This window comes from Chrysemys picta, chromosome 9 (genome assembly GCF_011386835.1).
Source record: "Chrysemys picta bellii isolate R12L10 chromosome 9, ASM1138683v2, whole genome shotgun sequence".
In the NCBI taxonomy this organism is placed as follows: domain Eukaryota; kingdom Metazoa; phylum Chordata; order Testudines; family Emydidae; genus Chrysemys; species Chrysemys picta.
In genome coordinates, this window is record NC_088799.1 from 27,922,497 (window position 1) to 27,940,273 (window position 17,777).

Sequence of the window (17,777 nt, forward strand, 5' to 3'; positions counted from 1 at the left end):
CTGGAAGCTGAAGCCAGACATAGACACAAATTCCTAATTGTGAGGGTGAGTAACCACTGGAACAAAGCTGCCAAAGCAAGAGGTAGAGTCTCCATTTCTTGGTGTCTTCACATCAAGATTGGAGGCTTTTCTGGAAGATATGCTATAGTCAAACACAAGTTATTGGACTTAGGACAGGGGCAGCTAAGTAAAATGTAATTGCTCTTGATATACAGGTCAGACTAGGTGATCTAATGTTCCCTTCTGGCCTTAAACTCTCTGAGGATAGCTACACAGCAAAAATCAAACAAACCACGGCTGGGAGTCTCAGAGCCTGAGTCAACTAAATATTTTTAGGCCCATACTGTGAGACTGAGTTAGGTGACCTACACTCTGGGAGATTTGCTGCTGTGGGTTTTTGTGTGTGTGTTTGCGTGTTTTTTTGCAGTGTAGCTATACCCTCTGAATCGATAAATCCCAATGGGGTAGGTAAATATTATCCTCATGTCACAGATTGGAAAACTAAGGCACAGAGGGTTAGATTCAGATCAGATATAACCAGGCGCAACTCCAGTAGAATCGCACTTACTTATGTCAATGTTCTGAATTGGGCCCTGAGAGGTTACAGGCCTAACCCAACTTCTACTGCAGTCAAAAGGTGTCTTTCCATTGTCTTCAATGGTGTCAGATTGGGCCCTAAGTGGACTTGCCCTGATCCTTCAATGTATGCTATGCAAGCAAACCGGACTTGCATGGCACCCCACTGAAGTCAAGAGGGACTAATTGTAACCTGTTGCCGGGTTGCGTCAGTGCTAGGATTAGAATCCAGTTTACATTCTGTCACCACAAATCCGCACTCCCTCCCTGTGTTATTTTTTCAAATGGCTTTACGGTTGCACGTAAAATACATTGGCACAAGACAGTAGTCTTATTATGTAAGCACAGGGCCAAATTCTATCCCCTTTGAAGTCAGTGGGAACAGAAAGGGACCCTATTGTCACTATATTCTAAATTTCTGATTATGGTCTTAAGATATCAGAATATTTAAAACTAGCTAAACATATCAAACAACAAAATAATAACAAACACAACCATGGTATTAGGTATCCTTTGATCCTTCTCTTTCCCTTATCAAAGAAATATTTAAAACTTTTCAAAACTTTATTTTATGCGCTAGAAAATAAAGCCCTGTATGTTTAGGATTTTTTAAGAGTTTTATTTGTGTAACTCAATTTAATGTATTTGTGTATAGCAACTTGAATACATAAGTATTTCCAGTAACACTTTGTAGAATTGGATATAGCAACTTACAACAGCTAGCCAGACCAAATGCTGCATGAAAATGAACTGAAGTGAAAGAATATAAAACTCATAAAGAGTGCTAACAGGATTGCTTTTAATTGTATTGTTGTAGACTAACATTGGAGGGTGGGAGATGGTAGAATAAAAACAAGCCTTTTTTCTTTGGTGGTGTTGGTGAAAAGGACGAAAAATTCGTACCTAAGATCTAGTAGATTACAGAGTAGTTTCTCAAGTGAAATGGTGGAAACCACATACTTGGGGCAATTACAATGAGACTGGGCAAAACAATGGATAATACAGAACTATATTTCGATATCCTGTGTTGGTCCCTGAGTCATGTACTAAATGACCTTGTTTTTTGTGTTTTAAGATTTTTTGCAACAAACTCCTGATCCCATTTATTTTCCTTTCTCCTACCGGTAAGGGTATTGATCAGTGATGGGCATACCTCAAAGGCCTCAACTGCTCATTTGAATGTTAAAATTAACTTGAATCATAACCTCCACATTTAGAAAGAGGAATTTTTCAACTTTCTGTGGTCAGTGGGAATTATGTGGCTCTCTTTGAAAATCTTCTGGTCCACTTGCTAGATGACAGGAAGTGTAGTCCAGTCACGTTAACTGGTATATAAGAGAATCTAAAAGAGAAAGCAAAAGAAAAGTCAGTTCATCAGTTTACTGTACCATCATTTAAGTTTGATTATGTGATATTTATATAAGAATGTAAATTTTAAAGGCCAGATTATCAGATGGTGTAAAAGAGAGTAGCCCCATTAATTTCAATGGAGTGATGCCCATTTACATCAGAAGAGGATCTGTTCCAAGTGTTATAGAGATGCTCAACACATTGCACTTGTGCTTAATAGTTTATGAAGCAGTTTACTGTACCATCATTTAAGTTTGATTATGTGATATTTATATAAGAATGTAAATTTTAAAGGCCAGATTATCAGCTGGTGTAAAAGAGAGTAGCCCCATTAATTTCAATGGAGTGATGCCCATTTACATCAGAAGAGGATCTGTTCCAAGTGTTATAGAGATGCTCAACACATTGCACTTGTGCTTAATAGTTTATGAAGCAGTTTACTGTACCATCATTTAAGTTTGATTATGTGATATTTATATAAGAATGTAAATTTTAAAGGCCAGATTATCAGATGGTGTAAAAGAGAGTAGCCCCATTAATTTCAATGGAGTGATGCCCATTTACATCAGAAGAGGATCTGTTCCAAGTGTTATAGAGATGCTCAACACATTGCACTTGTGCTTAATAGTTTATGAAGCTATCTCTGTAAACAGAAAAATATATAAATAAACTATAATGTACCCTTACTATATACTTTGTAGGTGAGGCATCTGCAGGTATCCATAACCTCCTTACTGCTTCCCCCAAATTAAGCTGATTATTTGAATCATGGCCCATTTCCATTTGCTTATTGCTTCTCACCACTCAAATATGCGAGGGTGACACTTTAATTTGTCTGAAAGAGGAGACAAGATGCTTCTTTTAAAGCCAATGCTAATGCCACTAGTGGATAGCAGACAGGTGATATTCTCAAAATGGCCATCAAACTTTGGCCAAGGCTCCAAAGAAACCATGCTAGCATCTTTCTAGAATACAGTTCTGAAACAATCCTTCCTAGAAAGTTGCTCACACTGGTTCCTGAGATGGTACAGCCAACTCCTAACCATGCTATAAAACTGGTGTACAAATGATGCTTTCTGCAGTATTGTATGTGCATTTTCTATACAGTAACATGGTTTCTGAAAAAGTTTCACAGCACAGTGAAGTCCTGCCTGTATGAGACAAAGAAACCATGATAGTACCTTTCTAGCAAGACCTGCATTTATGCACAGTTTCCTAAAGAGGTACCTCATCCTGCAAGATGCTGAGTGGTCTCACCACCTGTTAAATTCAGTAGGGGCTGAGGATGCTTTGCACAGCAGAGAAAAGGCCTTTGAGATCTAACATGTGATCTTTGTTGTTATGATCTGCTTTGCACTGGCTGCAGGATAATATGGCTTGTGGTTTCTTCCAAATATAGATTTCCTGGCTTACTATATTTAACTATTTAATAAAATGGTACAGAAGCACAATATGGAAGCAAATTAAACAGTTCAATACCTCAGTGACTGGACAGTGGTTTTGGCAAGACTACCTTTGTGCCACAAGGAAACATATGCAACAAAACACATTTTGTAACAAAAAAGTATGTCTACACTGCAGTGTAAACCCAGGATTTGAGCTCAGGCTCAATCCTAACCCCCCTTCCATCTACATGCAAAATATCCTAATTCAGGGCTTGGCTCCCAGCACCCCACAGGGGTGGAAGATCTGCGCCTGAGTCAAGGTGGGACCCAAGGTTCAAGCCCTATTGCTTTGAAGTGTAGACACAGCCCCACTGGACTCATTCTCTGGGAGTGCAGCAAAAGTATCCCACAATCTTATGGGTCAACTTTTTGTCCTTTGGACAGTCAAGATTTCCCACATTGCTTCATGAACAAAGGGCTAAAGCAGTCACAGTTTGGGAGGGCACTAGGAAGTCTGGGATATGGGTGGTTGGACTCAGGCCCACATAATGCAGTGTAGACCTAGAGCCCCGGGTTGGGACCTAGAGTTCAACAATTCATAACCTAGAGTTACAAATGAGTGTAGATGCTCAAGGCCTAGATTAACAAGCTCAGAGGCTGCTAACTTGAGTTCTACTAACCCAGGGCTTACACTACAGCGTAGAGATATACCCAAAAGGACCCAATGCTACTTCCACTGACATCAGTGGAAGCAGGATTAGGCCTTTATTGCCTCATGCTCTTGATGTACAGCCTGTCAAAGGATGCTGGCAAAGCGAAGAGTACAAAAACTATAAGCAGCTATAAAATTATGGCTTTTATCTATTGATCCATTGTTTCTAAGACTACTGTACTTAAGAAAATTAAATGACTGAGGGGCTAAGGCCAACATTTTCAAAGTTAATTTTAGGTGTCACACATGAGACATTTTAAGCCTCATTTTGAGGGATGTTGAACACCCACAACTCCTTTTGAAGTCAGTAAGATCTAGACATACTCTAAAAATCAGGCCCTAGGTACCTCAAGTTGGGCATCCAAATATTAAAGTTAGTAGATATTTTTGGAACTTTGGCCTTGAGTGATTTGCCTAATGTCACTATAGAAGACCAAAGCAAACAAAAGGGCGACACCCATGGAGTCTTTACCCCAACAAAACTTCCTTTGCCAGAGCTTTCTTCACCAGTCAGCATAGCAACTCCCCACAGTGGTTTACCATACAATCTTATCCCAAATCAAAATGAGACGAGTGCCTGTAAATAAACAAGCCATAAAGAAACAAAAATGAACTGAAAGTATGTGAACATGTTGTAAAGGTTCCCTCCCCACTCTGAACTTTAGGGTACAGACGTGGGGACCCGCATGAAGACCCCCTAAGCTTATTTCTACCACCTTAGGTTAAAAACTCCCCAAGGCACAAATTCTTTCTTATACCTTGGATTAAGTTAAATTAACGCTGCCACCACCAAGTGATTTAAACAAACATTTAGGGAGGGCCACTTCGAGCCCTACCTTCCCCAAATATCCCCCAAAGCCCTTACACCCCTTTTCCTGGGCAGGCTTGAGAATAATCCCCTCACCAATTGGTACAAGTGAACACAGACTCAAACCCTTGGATCTTAAAACGATGAAAAATCAATAAGTTTCTTAAAAGAATAATTTTAATTAAAGAAAAGGTAAAATAATTACCTTTGTAAAATCGGGATGGTAAGTACTTTACAGAATAACAAAAGACTCAAGAACATAGAGGATCTCCCCTCTAGGCAAAACCTTAAAGTACAAATCCAGGATAAACCTCCCTCCTCCTACAAAGGAAATCACAAGCCAAAATAAAAGTAAGTTAACGCATTCCTTCGCTAGTACTTACTAATACTAATGGAGTTAGATTGCTTGCTTTCTTGATCTGTCTCCGGCAAGCACACAGAACAGACAAAACAAAGCCTTTTCCCCCTCCCCAGATTTGAAAGTATCTTGTCCCCTTATTGGTCCTTTTGGTCAGGTGCCAGCTAGGTTACCTGAGCTTCTTAACCCTTTACAGGTAAAATAATTTTGTGCCTCTGGCCAGGAGGGATTTTATAGGACTGTATACAGAAAGGTGGTTACCCTTCCCTTTATATTTATGACACATGTAATTAAAGCCTTTATGATAGCTTGGGCATAATAAAGGTTGCACAGGCAACATTATTTCTTGCATTTCCTAACTTTTGAGTGTTGACTTTGCAATTTTAAACACTCTTTTTAACAGTTTTTTTTAATTTGTTTTTAATGCAGTAGTCTATAGAATACCAAGGTGGCAATGATAAGGATTTTCCCCCCTGCGATTTGTGCTAGCTAAACCATCCTATCAATGCTCTAAGGGGAAAAATGCCAGAATTCTCCTGGAAATATCCCTGTTTTATCACAATTCTAGCTATTGTGGTACTGATCCCAAGGCTGGCAGGGCCTCTGCTTGGTCCTCAGTTCCTCTTATGCACTTCTAGTGATGTCAGTGAGGTTGCAAGGGAAGAAATTAGAACAGAATCTGGCCCAAATCAAAGAACTCAGCACGCTGAATGAACATGCACGTACACATACACACCCTTTACATCCTTCGGTTAAAAATCCAAAGATTTGGATACGATTATATGTGCATTTAGTTCTTTTCTCTCTTCTTTTAATGGAAAAAATTTCAAGCTGCTAATTACAAAAAAAGTAATTAAAATGGCAATTTTAGTTCTGAAAGGGATCTTGCCATTTTAAGTATTTTATAATACATGCATGCTGCCAAGCAAAAGGTATTCTGTCGACTACTACTGAAAATATTTCAATGGTAGACAATCATAGTTTTCAAAAATATAATTAAAAACATTATCTGGAAAGGATTTTTGCACACTTCATAACACATTCCACATGTTTCTATACAAAGTCTTTGTTCTTTGAGATTAAAATAAAAAAATTGGCAAAGAAGATAGCTTGGATCAGTTAATCTTAGTTAAAGGTCAAGCTGTTACTTACATATAAGTTAATCACATTTATACAATGGTTAACTCGGTTAATAAAAATGAGATACATTACTTGTGGAAATACCACAAAAAGTACTATATATAGTTTTATTTATACCAACCAGTTTCCTAAAATAATAGATCTCATAAAAGTTTGTACATTACTATTTTAAATGGAAAATGTTTTCCCAGACAACAATTAATGGATGTCATTATTCTTTCACACTATTGTAAATCATGAGTGACTCTATCAAGACCCATGGAGTTAAAAATCTTGCACCAGCTTGGAGAATGGAAGATAACAGGAAGATGTTATGGACAGAAGAAATAACAGGAGTGTGAAATGTGGTATTTCCTCAAATAAAATAGGTGGTAGGGAGGGAATAGCTATTTAATTGACTAACATCTCAAACAAATTCCATGCCAATGTTTGATTTTGAGATACAACCCCACTGTAGCGGGGTGGTCACCCCACTCCGGTCCAGAGGGGTTAAAAACAGCCCTGGCAGGGGGCTGTGGCTGGGGCAAACAGCTCCCTGGCTGAGTGGGAAGTCAGGCTCAGCTGGTCCTATAAAGGACAGGGCAGCCAGAAGCCCAGACAGTTCTCTCTCTGCTTTAGAGAGAGAAGGGCCTGGCTGCCTGGAGTTGAGAGGTACCTGAGGAAAGCAGGGCTGGAGGAAGGCTAATGGAGCTGGGGAGCTCTGGCCTGGGAACCCTCCAGGCTGTGGGCCTAGAGTAAGGCCAGCTAGGTACTGGGGTTGCAAAGGGACAGCCCTGGGTAGGCAGAGGCAGCAGGTCCAAACCCAAACTTGCCTGTGATGAGTGGCTGATACTGCAGTCTGCCCCTGGGCGTGGGGCTAGATGGCGACTGGCAGTAGCCTTATTCTGAGGTGAGGTGTGCTTAGTGGGGGGGTTCCCCTGGGAGGGGAGACCCAGTGAGTGTGGGTACTGCCAGGGGGCAGCACCCAGAGCAAGGGGCACCGGGGTCCTGGGAGGGACACGGGGGCCAGTGCAGACGACAAGGCAGATCACCGGCCTGCAGAGGGCGCTCCAGAGGCTGGTGATCTAATTCCCTGGACGACCAGCAGGAGGTGCTGCAGGGGTGAGTCTGACCCCTTACACCCACATTTGCCTAAATGGTGCCTCCAAGCTGTAGAATGTCAATACAACACTTCAATTGTCTTTCAGATCAAATGCTCAGGCAGTGCACACTCCAACCTACTCAACCAATTCACACCTAGAAAATAGAATGTCAATTGTTTTTAAAGGATTAGGCCCTTGCTGTTTACTACATTGCTCTACCCTGATTTCTATACAGTACAATTATCACTAAGATGGATATACTAGAATATATTTTAAAAGGAAAACTTTGGCTTACATTGTAACATTAAACTATGTGCACAAAGCTAGAGTTGCTTTCCTAGTTTCCTATGTCTAGTAACATTTGACTCAGATTATCAACAGTCAATAGAGTTTACCACCATTTTGCTTGATAGATGGCTATGGAAACTAGTGTACACAGAAACATCCAACTAGTGTCTTTGCTTCCCTCCCCCTCCTCCTCCCCCTCCTCAAAGTTCTTCCAATCTTAATCACTAAAAATGTACCTGTTAGTGGCTTTACCACAAGACACATGTTAGACATCACAGCCCGAGTCTTCTGTTGTAGTAACAATAAAGATTTGTATAGCAGAAAATGGTAAACATTCTAGTGGAAAATTAATATATATGTGTCAAATATTCTCAAATAGACAAAAAAAAAATAATGGACCCCATGCTCTACTGTGCATCTGAGTTCCTCTGGATTCTTTCATCTCTCCACTGTTGAAACCCCATTTACGAGCACTTTCAAGGACAGCTGCAATAACGGGAATCCTAATAGCTGAGTTCAACAGGTGCACCCCTGTTCAAATTGTGCAGGAGCTGATGGAGTTAGGAAACACAGTGGAGGTAAATTATATCTATACAGATACCCCTGGCTGCCTGAATTCCCCCCAAAATCAAAGTGGGTCTTGGGAAATCAGAGTGAAGAAGTGGAATCAGAACGTGAATAACGTAGCTGAAGTCGAAGTACCTTAGTTCGAACTTACCACGGGTCGACGTGGCAGGCAGGCTCCCCCGTCGACTCCGCGTACTCCTCTCGCGGAGCAGGAGTACCGGCGTCGACGGCGAGCACTTCCGGGATCGATTCGGGATCGATTTATCGCGTCTACACAAGACGAGATAAATCGATCCCAGAAGATCGATTGCTTACCGCTGGACCCGGAGGTAAGTATAGACCTACCCTAAGAAGAAATGTCTGTGAACAATAGGTACCGATGTAGAATTGCTTGATTAATCAATTATGCTGTGTTGAAATACTTATCCATATATTTTTCTGTATGCTATTTTTTCATTATGGACAGTAGTTTTGTGAGGTTTAAACAAGATAGAGAAAGTCTTCTGTTTCCAGAGTTTCAATGGGACAGTAAAAATAAAAATAACTAAAATATATTATAAGAGAAACGGACTTTTCATTATGCCATTTTTTCTCTTTTCTTCCATTCGTCTTTTCCCTGTTCCTCCATGTTTGTGTTTTCTTACTGTTTCCTTTCATCGTCACCATTGTTGCTGCTACACTTTGATTCAGTAGTAGTAGAATTTAAAACGAACACCTCGTCTAATGAGAGCATTCATTGTCTGATTTAATTTTTCTTTGTCCTTCTCTGGTGATTGTATGTAGGTGATTCTAGATAGAATTGTTTTTCACAAATTGGTTCATCCCTCTTCTTAATATACACCGCATTTGGCAGCTGTGGTAGAAATAGCTCTTCCAGACGAAGTAGCCTCTTCAGTGTACCAAAAATCTGTTTGATATTAACTGTTGTACCAATCATTCTTTGATGCAGAGTGGGACAGGGCATTCCACTACTAGTCAGAGCTACAACTTGATATTTTGGGACTAGAAAGTAATTTGCTACTAAATGCCAAAAATTGACAGAGTAAACATAGAAAAGAAAATTCTGCAATATTTTCTGCTTCATTGTGCGAATACCATATGCTTGCAGCTGTATGGAGCAGAATTAAAGTTATGGTTGTAATTTGAGTTCAAGTTAGTGCTTTTGTTTGGAAATTATATTTCCTGGATTTCTAAAATGCTATGTCCCTGCAACCTTAAATCCATCTTAAAGATTTTTGCTTGGCAATTTTATAAAAATAGATAAATATTGATACAGTTCTATAATCCAAAAATCCTATAACAATTTAACAAGTATTAAGCAGTGGTAGCACACTAACAGCAGAATATTTTACTATCAGCAAAGGAAATGACCAAGACAGTCAGATTTATAGATATTTTGGCTAAGCGATTTATATAGAAAATAAAATGCAATAAAGTTCTAACAAAACTAAGTTCACTGGCAGACTATCCAGCAGAGGGTAAAAGGAATGAGCAGCAGCAATCAGCCTAATAATGATCACATAAAGTAAATGTCAGATAGAAAAACATAAAGCCCTGCCAACTTAATAATAGGAACATGACATGACTCAAAAGGCCAAAGCTGGACATAGACTATGACAAGTGTATGATCTGCCAGAAAGATGCTGCTGATATTTTGATTAACATTAAACCTGAAAGAGTGACACATTGGCCTGATGATAGAGCACTGCACTCAGAACGTGATACTGTTTCCATTTACATATACCAAAGTGGCACAAAAACTGCAAAACATAATGAACCATTAGAAAGCTCCATTTAAAATGCCAGTGGAGTTTCATAGAAAATGGAAATGAAGCCTTAGACAAGTCAAAAACAGTTCTCTAGTTCTCACTGATGTCAATGGGAGTGTAGTGGGGGGCATAAAACAGCCCTGAGAGAGGGCTGCAGTGGGGAAAAGCCAGGCTGATTGGGGGAAGCAGCCACAGGTGGGGCCACGCCCCAATCAGGCCACAGCTGGCCCTATAAGAGTGCCGAGGGCCAGAGGCTAGGAGATAGACACACTCTCTCTCTTGCTTTTGAGAGGGAAGGACCTGGCTGCCTGGGAGCTGAGCAGGGCACCTGAGGTGGAGCAGTGCTGGGGAAGGGCAGAGGGAGCTGGGGAGCTCCAGCCTAGCAAAGCTGCAGGCTGAGTTAAGGGCCCACAAAGGTACTGGGGCAGCCCAGATATAGGCAGAGGCAGCTGGTCCAACCCCTCTTGCTGATGATGAGTGGTTTACAGACTGCAGTCTGCCCCAGGGAGCGGGGGCTAGATGATGACTGGCAGTAGCCACTGAGGCAAGGTGGGGATAAGAGGGTTGGGGGTGTCCCTGGGTGGGAAGACCCAGATTGTGGGTTGCTGCAGTGGGCAGAACCCCTGGGCAAAGGGCACCGGGAGGGACATGGGGGGCCAGTGGCAGGCACGACATCAGCCAGCAGAGGGTGCTCTGGAGCTGGAAAAGAGCTAATTCCCAGGACGACCAGCAGGAGGCGCTGGGCTGGCGAGTTGTTGCCCCGCCACAGGGAGGTTTACACAAATAACAGAACAGTTAGTCATCAGTTAAGTCATGTTGAGTGACACTCAATGGGAAAATATGCTTCCATGTAAGACCCCCTGCTCTGTCTGCCCTGTGCTGCCCTTCTGCATCCACTTCTCTGTGTGTTCTACCCTCCTTCTCTATCTTTGAATGTATCCTCTTTTCTTTCTCTGCATTTCCTTACCTGCAGCAACTCGTTTTTTTACCCAGGAGATTCACTCTCACCATCTTCCCCATTCCAGCCACTAAAATAATCTGTGATGAAATAGTAATGACATGTAAAGTCTCCCATCTGTGGCTGATCAGAGTGGGGAAGTTCACACCTCAAAGTCATTATTTCAGGCTCTCTGTAGACTCAGGAAGACCTCTCTGCAGTGACTTGCCATTCCTTCATATTTGGAAGGTTAACTTCATAACCAAGAGGGCTAGAAACTTGGGGGAAGGGAGGTTAAACAAAAGTTTAGGGTTTATCTACATGGTGGAGTAATCTACACTATGGGGTGTGGTTTCTAAAGTGCACCAACATATTGTGCATTAATTGGTCCGTAGCGCACATTGCCACACTCTATAGACAAGCCCTTAGAATCTGGATGGCATTTTTCTTGCTCCTTCGGTTTTATTCACCACAACTGAAACTGTTAACTCATAGTACTACTAAATCAGTTTCACCCTCTCTACTTCCGAAAGCACTTGTGGTAAAGCACACAGATTGTCACAGGAAACACAATGTGGTTTACAAAGGAAGTATCAAAAGTAACACATGAAATGACTAAGTTTAATTGCCAACTGGAAGAGAACAATGCATCAAACAAGATTTGTTGGGCTAAATGTATTGAAATGAATAGCAATAGTCAAGGCACTAGAAATCCACAAGTGTGGGATTTCCTGTTTTGTGTAGTTTCAGGGTATTCCCTTAGGCCTTGGCTACACTCGCCAAGTGTAGTGTAGTCGCAGCGCCAGCACTGCAAGAGCTCTCGCAGCGCTGTATGTACTCCACCTCTCCGAGGGGAATAGCTTGCAGCGCTGCGAGCGAGCATGCAGCGCTGCAGGCTCTGATTACACTGGCGCTTTACAGCGCTGCACTCGCTGCGCTCAGGGGGGTGTTTTTTCACACCCCTGAGCGCAACAAGTTGCAGCGCTGTACACTGCCAGTGTAGCCAAGGCCATAGACTTCTGATATCTGTGGTTTCTGCAGAGTTCACGTTTTCATTTGCGAAACATAGGGGCACCATCAATTTTAAAATCATATTTCTATGTGAAAATTCTGTACCTACTACAGTTACCTAAGATTACAAAAACTGGGGTGGGGAAAGCATTTTGTTTCCTATGAATTTACTTTGTATATTTGACTGCACTTTGTGTATAGTTGGTGTCATTGTTTTGTTGATGTTCAGTTGCATTCCTTCCTCATACACTGATGTGATGATACCACACATGACTGTGATGACACAACTGTTACAGGGCTTTGGAGAGCTCAGATTCATGCTCTTCCCTAGACCTCCCTCACCCCAGTATCTGAGCATCACTGTGGAATGTGGTGCTTTGAAAATGTGAAGTGCTACATAAACAATAAGTAGTAGCATTATTCCCTTGCCAAATTCTGCACTCATTTACATCCCTGTAACCCCACTGAAATAGTATTTGGTCCATCAATGAAGAAATACATGAAGTTACAAACAGCTAGTCTTAGTGACAAGATTGGTAATATTCTAATTGTCACTGGAATTTTAACATTATCATGGTGGTCCAGTATTTATGGACATTAGGGGATGAGACAGACTGAGCTGTCAGTCACCAGGAGCCCCTCTAGACCTCACCCCCACCACGCATCATTGAGCCAATATGTCATGCCTCTGAGAGAAAGCGCAGTGAAGACTAAGTGCTGTTAGTGAGGCTCCTTCAGGGACACGCCAGCAGGGATTATTCTTCCGATTTTAATTGGGGATTGGTCCTGCTTTGAGCAGGGGGTTGGACTAGACGACCTCCTAAGATCCCTTCCAACCCTGATATTCTATGTATCAGAGGGGTAGCCGTGTTATTCTGGATCTGTAAAAAGTGACAAAGAGTCCTGTTAGTCTATAAGGTGCCACAGGACTCTCTGATATTCTATGCTTCTCAAATATCTCAAAAAATATAATGGCCTTTGAGAAAATACTGTGTGTAGCCTTTTAGAGCAAAAATGCAAGTGTGGCCGAATTTCCCCACCTCTGGCCAAAGAGCCACCAAGATGGCTGCCAAAGTAGCAGTGGCTCCCTTAAGCCCAACCCTGTCTCCTAGCTGGCAATGACAGCTGGGCCTCTATATAGGCTGAAACACAGGAGGATATTATGTGCCACTGCTCTGGTTCAGACTACTGGAGATAAAATCAGCTGATAGAGTTCTTGGTCCTCCAGTTCAAGAGGAGTTCCTCTTAAACATATCTGGCCCTAATAAAGTGAGGGAGTTCCAGGTAGGAGGTTCATTCTGTAGTTCTTTACTATCACCCTTGGAATCTGAGGTTTCTATTCATACTACAACCACCACAGTGTGTCTGCCAGGCAGCCCTCTATCCATGTGAAGCCCACCTCTAACCACTCAACAGATGATGATGAGTGTAGCCCATTGAGAAGGTGAGTCAAAGCTTAGCCTATCTGGCCCATTTCTGAAAGGGTAAGAAAAAGCCCACTTCTGTGTTTAAGTTGCTAAAAGGAAGCAATCTGGAATCTCATCTGCTTCTAGTCACCCTGAGCTGCAGAAAACCACACCTTGGTCCAGCTCCCGAAAATGAGCCCAATTGCCCTAACTCAAGCACAAAAGACTTCAGCCTGGATAGGATGAGGTTCTGTTCCTGAATGACAGCTTCCAACTCTCTAAATTGAAGGATTCTATCAAACATAAAAGGTACAGACCTTTCCCCTTCCCTCAAGAGGAACTCAGAAATAAAAATCCAAACATCAACAAATAGCATAAATAAATTTTAAAAAATCCAAAAGGAAATTTAGATCCCATCACTCATCACAAAATGCAGGAACATGCAGGCATTTTTGGCTCCACAGCTGGTTTGAAAATACACAAGGCAAACAGCTCTCGGCTGAGGAAAATTCAGTGGGGAAAGATTCATTAGAAAGAAAATGGTTGTGCTTTGAAATATAAGAAGCAAAATAAGCTCTCTCCATAAACGTCTAAAATGGAGTTTATTCCATATGCTTACCACAAATCCAGAGGTTCCTTTTATTCCTCTCATCAACAAAAATTTCAGTTTCCAGGGGATCCACTATTGTTCAGGTTATCTATCACAGAGCGCATCAAGGTTTTGATAGTTTTGGACAAGATTTCTGACCTTGATAAAGATGAGTCAAAGAAGGAATTTGAAAGAGGCCACAGCCAGCATAATCCCTATGTTTTTGAATCACAGCTTCATAGTAAATTACATAAAAGCAACCTCATACCCACTTAATCCCCCTTACACCCACAAGTCCAAAAAATACCAAGGAAGCAAAGTCATCCTATCTTAAGGGAAGCTCACCAAAATTAGAAATCTAAACCACATGGAACCGTTGTTCAGTCCATCTCAACATTCCTGCAGTTTTTCAGGAACATAATGAAGAAACTACTTCTCCCATAGAAACTCAGAGGAACCTGAACTTGCCCTTTATAACATCACGAAGGGAGAATATTATAACAGATGTTAGTGTAACAAGATGGGGATCCCACCATTTTGATACATGGTTAGGGTCAACACACAAATCTTACTATATCAACAGGAGATTAATCTGCCTTTGCTTGAGTTAATTCCACTAGTCAGTGGCAAATATGTTGGCAAAGTTGGACTATATCAAAACAGTAATGTATTGTGAACCAGCCAGCAGTGGCCAAGAGCTGAGCCTTTTTAAAGAATGCCCCAATGCTGTTCTGTTGGGCAGATGGAAACATAAAATGAATAAAAGTAACCCCCGCCAAAGGATCTCAAAACATAAGAGCCAGCTGGCTCAACCAAAATGCGAGAAACTTGAAAGAATGGAGCTTCAATCCAGAGATTTTAAACTGGATGCCTAGAGAGCTGGACCCTATTTTATACTCACAGAAAAAGGATCGACTCTGACCAAACAAACTGAAAATTTAACAATCTGGTGACTGAAGACTGGTCCTGAAAAAAAACATTCATACTCAGATCATGTAATCAATAGGCTTCTTGCAACTAGAAAGAATTTCTCTTCCAGGGCATATTCTGGGATTTATCTTACATTCAAACACTGGTGAAAAAATGTAAGGTATTGTACAAAACAGGACTTGAATTTGCATTCACCCGCAAACTAAGCCTATACGTGATGTCAAAATGAAAGATCCTAATATGAGACAAACGTCAAAAGAGATGCCACACCAAAGGACTTGGACTTGGTTACTCCTGCCTGATGGGGCTCAGGTGTCCCTTAGGATTCAGCTCAGCTATGATGTGTGGCTCAGGCACCCTCCTGGGCTCCGCTGTCTGTTTGGTGGGCTGTGGATTGCTGACTATGTGCTTATTTCTGCTTTGCTGGGCACCCTGTAGCTGTTGCTGTGCCTCTGTCTGCTGCCCTCTGTTTCCATCACCTCATCTAGGAAAATTTCAGAACTGAGCACCATCTCCATAGAAGAGCACAGCTGCATGTTTCACAAGGATAAAGTTGTCCTCAGACTTCCACTCTTTTCTACCAAAAGTATCAATAGTATTCCACAGATCCTAAGAAGTCATCCTATCATCCTTTTGCCCATAATTTAGCAACCTGAAAAAAAAAGCATGGCATGTGTAGAATAACAAGGAGTTATACATAGAAAGAACACAGGCATACCAAAATCCCAGTTCATGTTTGTAATTGCCATTCTCAGAGGAAAGAGAAAAAACTGCCCAAGGACACTATTAAAAGATGAATATGAGACAGACTATATTGTGGAAGTAAATCAAAGAGGAGGACAATAACCCTCCACAGTCACATCGTATGTTGAGAAGGCTAGTGCATTGGCCAGAGAAATATGTAAAGCTTCCACCAGGACCTCTAGTCTATAATCTCACTCATGAGACTTTTCAGTTTTGAACTTTCTTCCATTTTGCATGCACTCTTTAGAAAGAAAGTGCTTTAATCGATGACAATGCAGCAGTAAGTGTAAAAAAACAAGCACCCAGCAACAAAATAAATTCACTTCAAATTCCAACAAACTGTCCAATCTCTTAGTTTTGATGGGTTTTTTTGACTATTCTAAACTTCCTCTTATATGCTCTGCTGTTTATAATCCATAAGTAGTTTCTTCTTTTCCCCGTTTGCTTCCCCATACTTCCTTCCCAAGTGTTCCACTCTCCCTCCAGTTCCATGCTCTTCCCCATTTCTCCACAAGATGTGAGTTCCTTAGGAAATCAACAGGAGGCATAGGGGCTAGCAGAGGGGGGGGTGGGGTGTAAAAGGCAGCACTGCAGGAATGCATCTTTTCTCCCCAAAAAGTTGAACAGATGAAACCATTAAACTTACTTTTACATCTCCCGCTCTCCTTTATCAAAGTAAAATCTCACAAAAAAGTATTAGAGATTTCTTGTCCTATGACTTGATCTCAAACAGATTAGTTTAGTAAAGTACATTTTTAGCTGCTTTTTTTTGCCCTGTTTCCTCTTACCTAATTTTCAGTAAAAATGCAGCTTCACCAATGCTACTAATGCTGCAAACTCTACGGTAGACAGAGCATGGGCATCAGATGGGGGTACACCTGGACGTGGTGTATGCTAGTTTGCACCATTGGTACCACTAGTGCAGATGCACCTTTGGTGAATATCAGACAGGAGGTTTTTTTAGTTGAGAGAAGTTAAAATAGTTATAATTCAGGAATCTCTTGCCTAATTTACTTCAAATTTGGTAGAAAAATTGAACCTCTACTGCAGATCTAACTTATCAATTGTAAAGGGAATACTACTTTATTTAGGGATTTCCCTTTATTTTGGGGCCGATAGCAAAAATTGAGTTAATAATACAAATTCAGTCGAAACCTTAACTCTGGAGTGGGTATACTACTCTATAATATGCCTGTTTCCAAATAAAATGTTTCCTCAATGTTTCTTATGGCATGAAATATGCTCTTTGAAATCTCACCTAGACAAAGAGTTGAGTTTTCCAAAAGACTGATAAGAAACAAGCAACCTCAGATAAATATAACAAAATAAAAAGGTAATAATTTAGCTTTCATCATCTTTACATACAATCCACTCTCACATCCTTTGGTTTTGTGATAACAGGCAAAGTTTCAATAGGCGAACTTCAAGCCCCACATTTTATGTTAAAACCAGTTACTCCGGAATATGCAAAGAAAATCACTGCAACTCTCTTGAGCTTGCAATTACTTCATTGACGGTTTAATGAATAATGATCTACTTTCTCTCAATGACTAAATATAGAGGTTAAAGTCTGCGCTGATACATTGCTGTAAATCCACTGGCTCGATGCAGCGCAGTTACTCATACGCACGAGGTTAACAGCTGAAACAAGAATCTGGTCCGTAATCCCAACAAGCATGTTTGGGATTCCAGGCAGGTTTGTTGTCTAGTCTGAAAGGTCTGACCGGTAACAAAGATAACGCTAGACACACCGATGCCTGCTGCCTCCTGGGCAAGGCTCATCTCTCCTACTGAGAAAGACCTCAGAGCAACCTCCCCAGTACCGCAATCGGTGCCACAACAAGGCTCTTCTCTCCTCTGCCACCCGTTTGCAGTACAGGTGCCAGGCTCGCCATCTGTCACCCCGTGCAGGGGGAAAGTGGAAACCACTGCCCGGGGAGCTGGGTGATCCGAGCCGTCACCCACACTGACTGTCTTCCATGCAGGCTGGCCGGGCTGCTCAGGGGTCGCGAGCCGTGCCAGGCAGACCCCACTGGCGAGCGCACGAGGGGACAGGCGCCCCCACCCCCGTGCTTTGCAGGCAGCTGCCACGAGTCGCCACCACCGCCAATCTCCCCGGCTCCCT

General features: G+C 41.7%; 1 long non-coding RNA gene across 3 annotated transcripts; it reads right to left on the minus strand.

Moving 5' to 3' along the window:
• Positions 1–1,174: 1,174 nt before the first annotated feature.
• LOC101947347 (uncharacterized) lies at positions 1,175–17,774 on the minus strand. Of its 3 annotated transcripts, none has more exons than XR_010590360.1 (3): positions 16,911–17,774; positions 4,496–15,560; positions 1,175–1,918 (listed from the first exon to the last, which is right to left on the minus strand). It is a non-coding gene; the product is annotated as an uncharacterized LOC101947347 (long non-coding RNA). The 3 variants fall into 3 exon arrangements; XR_010590359.1 differs by having other exon boundaries at positions 4,496–4,600; positions 5,037–17,774; XR_010590358.1 differs by having other exon boundaries at positions 4,496–17,774.
• Between the last annotated feature and the right edge of the window lie 3 nt (positions 17,775–17,777).